The sequence below is a fragment of the Lepidochelys kempii genome, unplaced genomic scaffold (assembly GCF_965140285.1).
Source record: "Lepidochelys kempii isolate rLepKem1 unplaced genomic scaffold, rLepKem1.hap1 scaffold_29, whole genome shotgun sequence".
Lineage (NCBI taxonomy): Eukaryota > Metazoa > Chordata > Testudines > Cheloniidae > Lepidochelys > Lepidochelys kempii.
This window is the reverse complement of record NW_027621931.1, coordinates 960,146-972,493: the sequence shown is the minus strand read 5'-3', so window position 1 is coordinate 972,493 and position 12,348 is coordinate 960,146.

The window sequence follows — 12,348 nt, the reverse complement described above, 5'->3', positions numbered from 1 at the left end:
TTTTGCCGGGGACAGAACAGGAATGGCGTCTTAGAACTTAGTAAGTAATCTAGCTAGATATGCGTTAGATTCTGATTCCTTTAAATGGGTGAGAAAATAAGCTGTGCTGAATGGAATGGATATTCCTGTTTTTGTGTCTTTTTGTAACTTAAGGTTTTACCTAGAGGGATTCTCGATGTTTTGAATCTAATTACCCTGTAAGGTATTTACCATCCTGAGTTGACAGAGGTGATTCTTTTTACTTTTTCTTCTATTAAAATTCTTCTTTTAAGAAACTGAATGTTTTTTTATTGTTCTTAAGATCCAAGGGTCTGGGTCTGTGGTCACCTATGCAAATTGGTGAGGATTTTTACCAAACCTTCCCCAGGAACGAGGGTGCAATATTTTGTTGAGGATTTTGGGGGGAAAGACGTTTCCAAACGGCTCTTTCCTAATTAAAAACCCGGTTAGAATTTTGGTGGTAGCAGCGAAAGTCCAAGGGCAAAAGGTAAAATAGTTTGTACCTTGGGGAAGTTTTAACCTAAGCTGGTAAAAGTAAGCTGAGGAGGTTTTCATGCAGGTCCCCACATCTGTACCCTAGTGTTCAGAGTGGGGAAGGAACCTTGACAGATAGACACAGTGTGAGGCCTGAGTTTCCCCTGCAGTCTGGATGCTCAAACACCGGCTTGGCAACACAAGTCAGCAAGCCCAGGCCACATAGAGACAGGCTCAGTGTGCAGTGTGGACAGACCCTCAGACAGCCCCAGTATTGTCAAATGAGGAAATCCTTCCTGTGTTTTGACTTGCTGGTAGAAGAGCCGAGTGACATTGGAGCTCACCGAGCTTCACTGACCAACGCAGCGCTCCAGCACCTGAGCTCTCAGGCTCCCTGCTGAAAGAAAAGCTGAAGGAGCGACCAAGGTCAAAGAGAGGTGCTCGTCTTTGGCCCAGGGCAGGGAGTCCCACCCTCAAAGCGAGAACATTTCTCTCTTTGTCCGTCTGAGTTGGGGCAGGAGCGATAACACGTCCTCCTGCATTGGCTGTTTCAGAGAGTAGTTTCTGACTGTCTTCTCAAAGACAGGGTGCGAAACAGGCCTCAAACCTGACTGAGTGGAAACAAGAACGATGCAGCTCGACTGAGCCAGCTGAGAATTGAGATGTGCCCCTGTGCTCGAGTGAGGGAATGACCTGTGAGGGGACTGGAAACCTGACCGGCCAATTCTTAACTAGCATCTCTCCGCATCTTTCCTCTGAGTGCCGTCACGGTAGCTTCAATGCTCCAGCACCGGGCGCCCTGCCAGCTCTGGGCCCGACAAGCTTTCCTTGGGATTGGATTCTGGAGAGCAGGGGGGCAGGGAAGCAACAGGTGCATGTGGCTCCGTGGTGAGGTTTCCTTGCAACATGTGTGTATGAGTCTGTGTGTGTCGGAAGCACTGAGTGCGGCTCTCACTGAACCCACAGAGGGTGAGGGTGGCGGGAGCGAGACAGTAGACGTATAAAGGGGCAAGGACGGGCGTAACGATGATGACTGTGTTGTGTTTCATTCCTTAGATGTGGGGCCACCACCTTTCTCTTGAGCCTTGTCGTATCCCAGGGGTAAAACTCACCATCTGTCCAGCTACAAGGGCGTGTTTGTGTTCATTCCTGCGAGCCACACAGGGGTCTCATGTTGCTGCTTCCAATCCTCTGGCTCTGCCGGGAGAAGGGGCAATTCAGGCCCTCACTGAGCTGAGGGAGGGAGATGAAATAAGATTGGTCCCAAAGACTGATCCCTGAGGAACTCCACTGGTAACCTCCCTCCAGCCTGACAGTTCACCTTTCAGCAGTACCCGCTATAATCTCCCTGTTAACCATTTCCCTATCCATCTTTCAATTTTCATATTGATCCCCATCTTTTCCACTTTAACTAATAATTCCTCATGTGGCACCATATCAAACGCCTTCCTGAAATCTAGATCAATTAGATCCACTGCGTTTCCTTTGTCTAAAAAATCTGTTACTTTCTCAAAGAAGGAGATCAGGTTGGTTTGGCATGATCTACCTTTTGTAAAACCATCTTGTATTTTGACCCATTTACCATTGACCTCAATGTCCTTAACTACTTTCTCCTTCAAAATTTTTTCCAAGACCTTGCATACTACAGATGTCGAACTAACAGGCCTGTAGTTACCCAGATCACTTTTTCCCCCCCTTTCTTAAAAATAGCACCTATGTTAGCAATTCTCCAATCATAGGGTACAACCCCTGAGTTTACAGATTCATTAAAAATTCTTGCTAATGGGCTTGCAATTTCATGTGCCAGTTCTTTTAATATTCTTGGACAAAGATTATCTTGGGCCCCCGATTTAGTCCCATTAAGCAGTTTGAGTTTCACTTCTACCTCAGATATGGTAATATCTACCTCCATCTCCTCCTTCCCATTTGTCATGCTACCATTATCCCTAAGATCCTCCTTAGCCTTATTAAAGACTGAGGCAAAGTATTTGTTTCGATATTGGGCCATGCCTAGATTATCCTTGACCTCCACTCCATCCTCAGTGCTTACCGGTCCCACTTCTTTTTTCTTGGTTTTGTTCTTATTGACACGGTGATAGAACCTTTTACAATTGGTTTTAATTCTCTTTGCAAGGTCCTTCTCACTTTATCCCTTCATGTTCTGACCTCAGTAAGATAGCTTTCCTTGCTGATCCCTCCCATCTTCCACTCCCTGTATGCTTTCTCCTTTTTCTTAATCACCTCTCCGAGATGCTTGCTCATCCAGCTTGGTCTACAGCTCCTGCCTATGAATTTTCCCCCCTTTCTTGGGATGCAGGCTTCTGATAGCTTCTGCAGCTTTGATTTAAAGTCATCCCAGGCCTCCTCTGCCTTTAGATCCCTGAAGTTCTTCAGTCCAATCCACTTGCCTAACTCATTTCCTTCATTTTTCAAAGTCAGCCCTTTTGAAATCAAAAACCCTAGTTGCAGATTTATTTTTTGTTGATCCTTCCGTTCAGTTTGAACTGAATTAGCTCATGATCGCTAGAACCAAGCTTGTCCCCTACAACCATTTCTTCTAGGAGGTCCTCACTTCTCACCAAAACCAAATCTAGAATGGCACACCCTCTTGTCGGTTCAGCAACTACTTGATGAAGGAATCCATCTAACAGCATCTAGGAACATCTGAGCCCGATTATTATTACTAGCACTCGTCCTCCAGTCTATATCTGGGAGGTTAATGTCTCCCATGATCACGCAGTTTCCATGAGTATTTACTTCATTAAAAACATTAAAGAGGACTCGATCCATATCCACATTAGATCCCGGCGGTCTCTAGCTCACTCCAAGCACTATCCCAGGGGAGGCTCGAGTAGATTTCTTCCCCAATGTCATTTTTGCCCAGATGGACTCTGTCTTCTCCATTCCATCGCTGATTTCTTTACATTCGACCTCCTCATTGATAGACAATGCTACTCCACCACCTTGACCTTTATTTCGGTCTTTCCTAAACAGCACATACCCTTCAATACCCATAGTCCAGTCATGACGACTATTCCACCCTGTTTCTGTTATCCCTAGAATATCTGGTTTCACTTCCTGCACCAGTACCTCTAATTCCTCCATTTTGTTACCTAGGCTCCTCGCATTGTTGTACAAACATCTTCATTTTTGCTGTTTGGCCTCACTCACATTCTTTACCCAATGAGGCACGGTCATTCTACAGCCAGCAGAACCTATTAGACTGGTATCCACACTGCCCTTCCTCCTTATAGCCATTCTCCTACCCACGGCTGTATCCTTTCTTACTTTCTTTTCTTCCCTCTCAAGGCTAAAATCCGGCATGGAGATTACCTGGACATCCCCCAACCAACCATCTCCCCCAGATTCCTAGTTTAAAGCTCTCTGAATCAGTTGTGCCAGCCTCCATTCTAGAAGTCTATTTCCTTCCCTACTCAGATGAAGTCCATCCCGAGAGAACTGTCCTCTGTCCAGGAATGCCTCCCAGTGGCCATACATCCCAAAGCCCGCCTTCTAGCACCACTGCCTGAGCCATCTGTTGACAGTCATAATCTTGTCACGCCTTTGTTGCCCTTCTCCAGGCCTGGTTACAGGCCTGTCTACTCTTCTCAGTAAAGAGTCCCCGATCACGTAGACCTGCCTTTCCCTGGTGACAGTTCTATTCTCCAGTCTATCCCCTGTTCCCTCTGGCTGCAAGTTCTTTCTATTGCTATTCTCCCTTGTAATCCTCTTCAACCCATCCTGTATCCTCCTGGGGCTCATATTTGGTGTAGTCTCCATTGACTTTTCCCCTTTTCCTATAGGACTAGCCGCTCTTCTCTTCTTCTTTGCCCCTCCAGCTTCAGTGACTACCTGCTGAGCCCCTTCTTCATTTTCCAACTCTCAAAACTTATTCCTGAGCTCTATTTCTCCTTCACCAGCCCGTCTTTTCCTCTGCCTGGTTCTTTTCATCACATGCTTCCACTGACCACTTTCCTCACCCAGCAGTCTCCCCTCAGAATTCCCCAGTCCTGCTTCCATCTGCAAGTCTGAGCTTTTCCCTTCAGATACCTCATGTCTTTGCTCCATCATCTGCTCAAACCCCTTTCTAAACTCAACCAGACTTTCCATCTGCATCTCCAAACCTCAGATCTTCTCCTCCATCAGCTCGAGCAGATGGCATTTCATGCAGACAAAACTCTTACCAGGTCCCCCCTCCAGGATCATGGACATACGGCAGCTTCCACATCCAGTCATCTTCATTGTGTCTTCCATGACAGGTCCAACAAAGAAAGGAACAGAACACCACCAGCTATCACCTTCAGCCCCAAACTAAAAGATCTCCAGGGCAGGATCAAGTGGAGTTCCTTAGGGATCAATCTTTCGGACCAATCTTATTTCATCTTTTTATTGCTGATCTCAGCACAAAAAGTGGGTGTGTGCTAATCAAGTTTGCCGATGATCCAAAGCTGGGAGGTATTGCTAATTTAGAGAGATACCGGGATATCGTACAGGAAGATTTGGATGACCTTATAAAATGGAGTAATAGTAATAGGATGAAATTGAATCATGAGAAGTGTAAGGTCAAGCATTTAGGGATTAATAACAAGGATTTTAGTTATAAACTGGGGACACATCAGTTAGAAGTAACGGAGGAGGAGAAGGACCTTGGAGTATTGGTTGATCATAGGATGACTATGAGCCGCCAATGTGATATGGCCGTGCAAAAAGCTAATGCGGTCTTGGGATGCATCAGGCGAGGTATTTCCAGTCGAGATAAGGAGGTTTTAGAACCATTCTAAAAGGCACTGGTGAGACCTCACCTGGAATACTGTGTGCAGTTCTGGTCTCCCATGTTTAAGAAGGATGAATTCAAACTGGAAGAGGTACAGAGAAGGGCTACTAGGATGATCCGAGGAATGGAAAACCTGTCTTATGAAAGGAGACTCAAGGAGCTTGGCTTGTTTAGCCTAACTAAAAGAAGGTTGAGGGGAGATAGGATTGCTCTCTATAAATATATCAGAGGGATAAATACCAGAGAGGGAGAGGAATTAAAATTTAAGCTCAGTACCAATGTGGACACAAGAACAAATGGCTATAAACTGGTCACTGGGAAGTTTACACTTGAAATTAGATGAAGGTTTCTAACCATCAGAGGAGTGAAGTTTTGGAATAGCCTTCCAAGGGAAGCAATGGGGGCAAAAGACCTATCTGGCTTTAAGATTAAACTTGGTAATTTTATGGAGGAGATGGTATGATGGGATAACATGATTTTGGCAATTAATTGATCTGTAAATATTCATGGTTAATAGGCCCAATGGCTGTGATGGGATGTTAGATGGGGTGGCATCTGAGTTACTAAAGAGAATTCTTTCCTGGGTATCTGGCTGGTGAATCTTGCCCAAATGCTTAGGGTTTAGCGGGTGCCATAATTGGGATCAAGAAGGAATTTTTCTGCAGCAGATTGGAAGAGGCCCTGGACGTTTTTCGCCTTCCTCTATAGCATGGGGCACGGGTCACTGGCTGGAGGATTTTCTGCTCCTTGAGCTCTTCAAATCCTGATTTAAGGACTTCGATGGCTCAGACATAGGAGAGAGGTTTTGCACAGGAGTGAGATTCTGTGGCTTGCTTTGTGCAGGAGGTCAGACTAGATGATCATGATGGTCCCTTCTGACCTCAATATCTATGAATCTATGAATTAAAAACAGGGAGATTATAGCGGGTCCTGCTGAAAGGTGAACTGTCAGGCTGGAGGGAGGTTACCAGTGGAGTTCCTTAGGCATCAAGATTCTACAATCTATTCTGAAGGACGATCCCTCAATCTCACAGATCTTGGGAGACAGGCCAGTCCTCGCTTACAGACAGCCCCCCAACCTGAAGCAAATAATCACTAGCAACCACACAACAAAAACATTAACCCAGGAACCTATCCTTGCAACAAAGCCATTGCCAACTCTGTCCACATATCTAGTCTAGGGACACCATCCTCGGACCTAATCACATCAGCCACACCGTCAAATGTGCCCAAATACATTTGTTAGTCTCTAAGGTGCCAGAACTACTCCTCGTTTTGTTTTTTGTTTTTGGGGTTTTTTTGCTGATACAGACTAACACGGCTCCCACTCTGAACTAAATGATTGCATCTCTCCCCAAAAGAGATCTATAAGCACAGAGAACACCCTGGAGACCAGGCCTTTAAATGTTAGGAAACATCAGAGTTAAGGTGACGTACATACTTTGCGCAGTGCTGTTGTGTATGTGTGTTATGATACAGACTCACAAGCGTGGCCTTGGGGTCAATTCCCTGCCCCCCACAGCATCAATTTCCTCCAGACTCCCAAGGGAAGTGGTGCTTCCTCCATCCCTTGATGAGATGCCTTTCTCGAGTCTGCTTTGGTCCAAAACTCGCGACTGCACCATGCAGGAGGCCTGTGATGTGTAGGGGGGCCAGATGAGATGATCTAACAGTCTCTTCTGGCCTTCAAGTCTCCAAATCTCTGCAAAACTGGGTGCGGCACATTGAGCATCCTCTGATGGTTCCACGTGTGGCCTGCGTGAACCCTTGCACGACCACTGAGTGTGTGGGGGTGACCCAGGGGGAGCAGCTCAAACATGCACAGGAGCCGGCTCGGGGCAGGACATGAGCCCTGCAGGGCAGGGGTGGGGGTGGCAGTGACATCACAAGGGCCTTTTGCAGCACTCAGCTGATTGGTGAAAGGCGGTTGGGAGGCGGTGACCTCACAGAGAGTCCACGACAACGGCCAGGGAGGACAGGCTGCAGGGCAGGGGGATCTCAGAGACCCCCAAGGCTTTGCTGCAGGGAGTCTCCTTCTTGAGCTGTCTCCTTGAGGACTGAGAGAGAATTCAGGGTCATGTATGTCTGATATCTGCTAGGAGAGCAATACAGCGGTGCACAGACAATCCAGGAAGTTTTTGGAAACTGTCGGGGACAATTTCCTGGTGCAAGTGCTGGAGGAACCAACTAAGGGCAGAGCTCTTCTTGACCTGCTGCTCACAAACCGGGAAGAATTAGTAGGGGAAGCAAAAGTGGATGGGAACCTGGGAGGCAGTGACCATGAGATGGTCAAGTTCAGGATCCTGACACAGGGAAGAAAGGAGAGCAGCAGAATACGGACCCTTGACTTCAGAAAAGCAGACTTTGACTCCCTCTGGGAACTGATGGGCAGGATCCCCTGGGAGAATAACATGACGGGGAAAGGAGTCCAGGAGAGCTGGCTGTATTTTAAAGAATCCTTATTGAGGTTACAGGGACAACCATCCCGATGTGTATAAAGAATAGTAAATATGGCAGGCGACCAGCTTGGCTTAACAGTGAAATCCTTGCTGACCTTAAACACAAAAAAGAGGCTTACAAGAAGTGGAAGATTGGACAAATGAACAGGGATGAGTATATAAATATTGCTCGGGCATGTAGGAATGAAATCAGGAAGGTTAAATCACACCTGGAGTTGCAGCTAGCGAGGGATGTTAAGAGAACCAAGAAGGGTTTCTTCAGGTATGTTGGCAATAAGAAGAAAGCCAAGGAAATTGTGGCCCCTTACTGAATGAGGGAGGCAATCTAGTGACAGAGGATGTGGAAAAAGCTAATGTACTCAATGATTTTTTTGCCTCTGTCTTCATGAACAAGGTCAGCTCCCAGACTACTGCACTGGGCAGCACAGCATGGGGAGGAGGTAGCCAGCCCTCTGTGAAGGAAGAAGTGGTTCGGGACTATTTAGAAAAACTGGACGTGCACAAGTCCATGGGGCCGGATGCGTTGCATCCGAGATTGCTAAAGGAATTGGCGGATGTGATTGCAGAGCCATTGGCCATTATCTTTGAAAACTCATGGCGACTGGGGGAAGTCCCGGAAGACTGGAAAAAGGCTAATATAGTGCCAATCTTTTAAAAAGGGAAGAAGGAGGATCCTGGGAACTATAGGCCAGTCAGCCTCACCTCAGTCCCTGGAAAAATCATGGAGCAGGTCCTCAAGGAATCAATTCTGAAGCACTTAGAGGAGAGGAAAGTGATCAGGAACAGTCAGCATGGATTCACAAAGGGCAAGTCATGCCTGACTTATCTAATTGCCTTCTATGATGAGATAACTGGTTCTGTGGATGAAGGGAAAGCAGTGGACGTGTTATTCCTCGACTTCAGCAAAGCTTTTGACATGGTCTCCCACAGTATTCTTGTCAGCAAGTTAAAGAAGTATGGGCTGGATGGATGCACTACAAGGTGGGTAGAAAGTTGGCTAGATTGTCGGGCTCAACGGGTAGTGATCAATGGCTCCATGTCTAGTTGGCAGCCGGTATCTAGCGGAGTGCCCCAAGGGTCAGTCCTGGGGCCTGTTTTGTTCAATATCTTCATAAATGATCTGGAGGATGGTGTGGATTGCACCCTCAGCAAGTTTGCGGATGACACTAAACTGGGAGGAGTGGTAGATATGCTGGAGAGTAGGGATAGGATACAGAGGGACCTAGACAAAATGGAGGATTGGGCCAAAAGAAATCTGATGAGGTTCAACAAGGACAAGTGCAGAGTCCTGCACTTAGGACAGAAGAATCCAATGCACCGCTACAGACTAGGGACTGAATGGCTAGGCAGCAGTTCTGCAGAGAAAGACCTCAGGGTGACAGTGAACGAGTAGCTGGATATGAATCAACAGTGTCCCCTTGTTGCCAAGAAGGCCAATGGCATTTTGGGGTGTATAATTAGGGGCATTGCCAGTAGATCGAGGGATGTTATCCTTCCCCTCTATTTGACATTGGTGAGGCCTCATCTGGAGTACTGTGTCCACTTTTGGGCCCCACACTACAAGAAGGTTGTGGAGAAATTGGAAAACGTCCAGTGGAGGGCAACAAAATTGATTAGGGGTCTGGAACACATGACTTATGAGGAGAGGCTGAGGGAACTGGGATTGTTTAGTCTACGGAAGAGAAGAATGAGGGGGGACTTAATAGTTGCTTTTAACTCTCTAAAAGGTGGATCCAAAGAGGATGGATCTAGACTATTCTCAGTGATAGCAGATGACAGAACGAGGAATAATGGTCTCAAGTTGCAGTGGGGGAGATTTAGGTTGGATATTAGGAAAATCTTTTTCACGAGGAGGGTGGTGAAACACTGGAATGTGTTCCCTAGGGAGGTGGTGGAATCCCCTTCCTTGGAAGTTTTTAAGGTCAGGCTTGACAAAACCCTGGCTGGGATGATTTAGCTGGGATTGGTCCTGCTCTGGGCAGGGGGTTGGACTAGATGACCTCCAGAGGTCCCTTCCAACCCTGATATTCTATGATTCTATGATTCTATGTGAGCGCGAGGTGGAGCCTCTCTGGAGTTTTCTCCTTTTCCACTGCTAATTGAGCGAGAAGACAGACGTCCCTGTGGAGAAGGTAAGAGCCCCAGAGAGGTTTAGTACCTAGGCAGCCTGATCCACCCGGCTGCTGGCCAAATTCTCGGCAGGGAAAACAGGAGGTTAAGGTGGGATAATTTTACCCCAGCTTGGCCTTTGTCCCTTTGAGTCCTTGGGGTTTGTCTTTTTTGGTTTCCCTTTTCCTGCTTCCCTCCCTCCACTGGCGAGGAGGGGGTACTCTATAGCCCTCATGGTGGGAGACCTCCCAAAGAGATGGGACAGGAAGCGTGCTCTGAGAGTGATCCTCACCGGTGACCTGAGCCATCCCTGGGCCATCTGGGGAACCCTCAGCCCACCGCCAGAGTCTCCACGCTGATTGGCTGAGCAGGGGCTCTCGTGGCAGGGAGGAGACTCAGGACTTTGTTCTTCTCGTTTAAGGCCCAGCAAATAAGCCAGAACCAATCATCTGCTTGGTGAATTGTTCTCCTTCTCGCTGCTGATTGTCTCTGAGCCGTTCCTGGTTCTTGCTGGTGTTCTCGTGCTTCTAAAACACTTGCTGAAGAATCAGTGTGAATGGTTGTTGGCCTATAGCTCATTGCAGGTCCCTTTATTCTGATCATTCAGTGTGTGAAACTCCAGCCTGATGGTTAGTTTGAAAGTCAGGACACCCGGGTCCTGTTCCCAACTCTATCCCGGCAGGTTGTGTGATGGAAGAAGAGGCCCTTTGCCTTTCCCAGCCTTTGTTTCTCCCTCTGTCAGTTGGGGAGAAAAATCCTCTCACACATGCCTCCTGGTGGGGGGAGGCTGTGGAGCTGTGGGGACCTGTTTGAGAGTGTCACTCGGAGCAGTGTATCGTAGGAGGTGTCCTATTGGGTTGAGTCATTCCAGAGGATGATGTCGGGCAGCAGAACCGCGTTTTCCCAACTTCGCATTACACAGCTTTGCATGTGAACCGAACCAACCGTGCACACAGGTCCAGAAGCCGGCGATTTCTCCTTTGGCCGCTAGATGGCGCAGCAGCCTCGCACTTTCCCCTTCTCCTGGTTAGTGCAATGGGGGTTAGTCTCCCCAAAAAGAACACCCATCTCGTTTTGAATATTCCTTGATATGCACCCTGTGGACTGTCATAAATATAAAGGGAAGGCTAACCACCTTGAAATCCCTCCTGGCCAGAGGAAAAACCCTTTCACCTCTTAAAGGTTAAGAAGCTAAGGTAACCTCCGTGGCCCCTGACCCAGATGATCAATGAGGAGACAAGATACTTTCAAGGCTGGAGGGGGCGGAAAACAAAGGGTTCTCTCTGTGTGTTGTCTTTTGCCGGGACCAGAGCAGGAACACAGGTCAGACCTCCTGCAAAGGGTTAATAAGCAATCTAGTTAGATATGCGTTCAATTCTGTTTGGTTGAAATGGCTGATAAAAGAAGTTGTGGTGAATGGAATGTATATTCCTAATTTTTGTGTCTTTTTGTTACTTAAGGTTTAGCCTAGAGGGATTCTCTGTTCTGAATCTGATTGCCCTGTAAGGTATTTCCCATCCTGATTTTACAGAGGTGATTCTTTTACTTTTTCTTTCATTAAAATTCTTATTTTAAGAACCAGATTGCTTTTTCATTGTTCCTAAGATCCAAGGGTTGGGTCTGTGTTCACCGATGCAAATTGGTGAGTATTTTTATCAAGCCTTCCCCAGGAAAGGGGGTGTAGGGCTTGGGAGGATTTGTGGGGGAAAGAGGTTTCCAAGCGGGCTCTTTCCCTGTTATATTTCTTTGACACTTGGTGGTGGCAGCAATAAAGTCCAGGGACAAAAGGTAAAATAGTTTGTACCTTGGGAAAATTTTAACCTGAGCTGGTAAAAATAAGCTTAGGGGTTTTTTCAGGCAGGTTCCCACATCTGTACCCTAGAGTTCAGAGTGGGGAAGGAATCTTGACATAGACTGTTGGGATATGTTTCAAAATGTTGCAGGGCTTGTTTCATGGTCTCCACAACGACAATCTTTCTTCCTTTTAAGACGTGATGACATTTTTGGTCAAGGTCCTTGATTATTCAGGGACATATCCAGGAAGACCCAAAGTATTTGGGACATAAGCCTTGTCTGGAAGGGTGCACAGGGCTAAAGTGTTTTTGGCCATAGCAGGTTACTTGTCCCAAGACTGACGTCCATCCCCCTTCAATTCAAGCCCCAAATGAGCTGTTACCAGAATTGCCCATTTTGGGAGCTGCAGGGATCTTTAGCTTAGGTACAAGGAGCGTTGCTGCAGAGTGAATGGAGAAGCCAAAAACACCCATGGAGGTGGGGTGGGGGGGAGAGCAATCAGCTTAAGCATGAAAGTTATTTATTCCCAGTTAGTAACCTTACAAGGGGAGCCAAACAAAAAAAACCGTTCCACTATTAAATGTAATTTAAATTTGATGACAAAATTAGGGCTAGCAAACTATAACTGATCACAAAAGGCAGGGTCAGGAGGCTATTCCTAGAGAGAGACAGAGGCACAGAAAGAGACAGATGGATCTCAGCACTCCTTGAAGCTGGACTCGATCAGGGTTCCCAGGT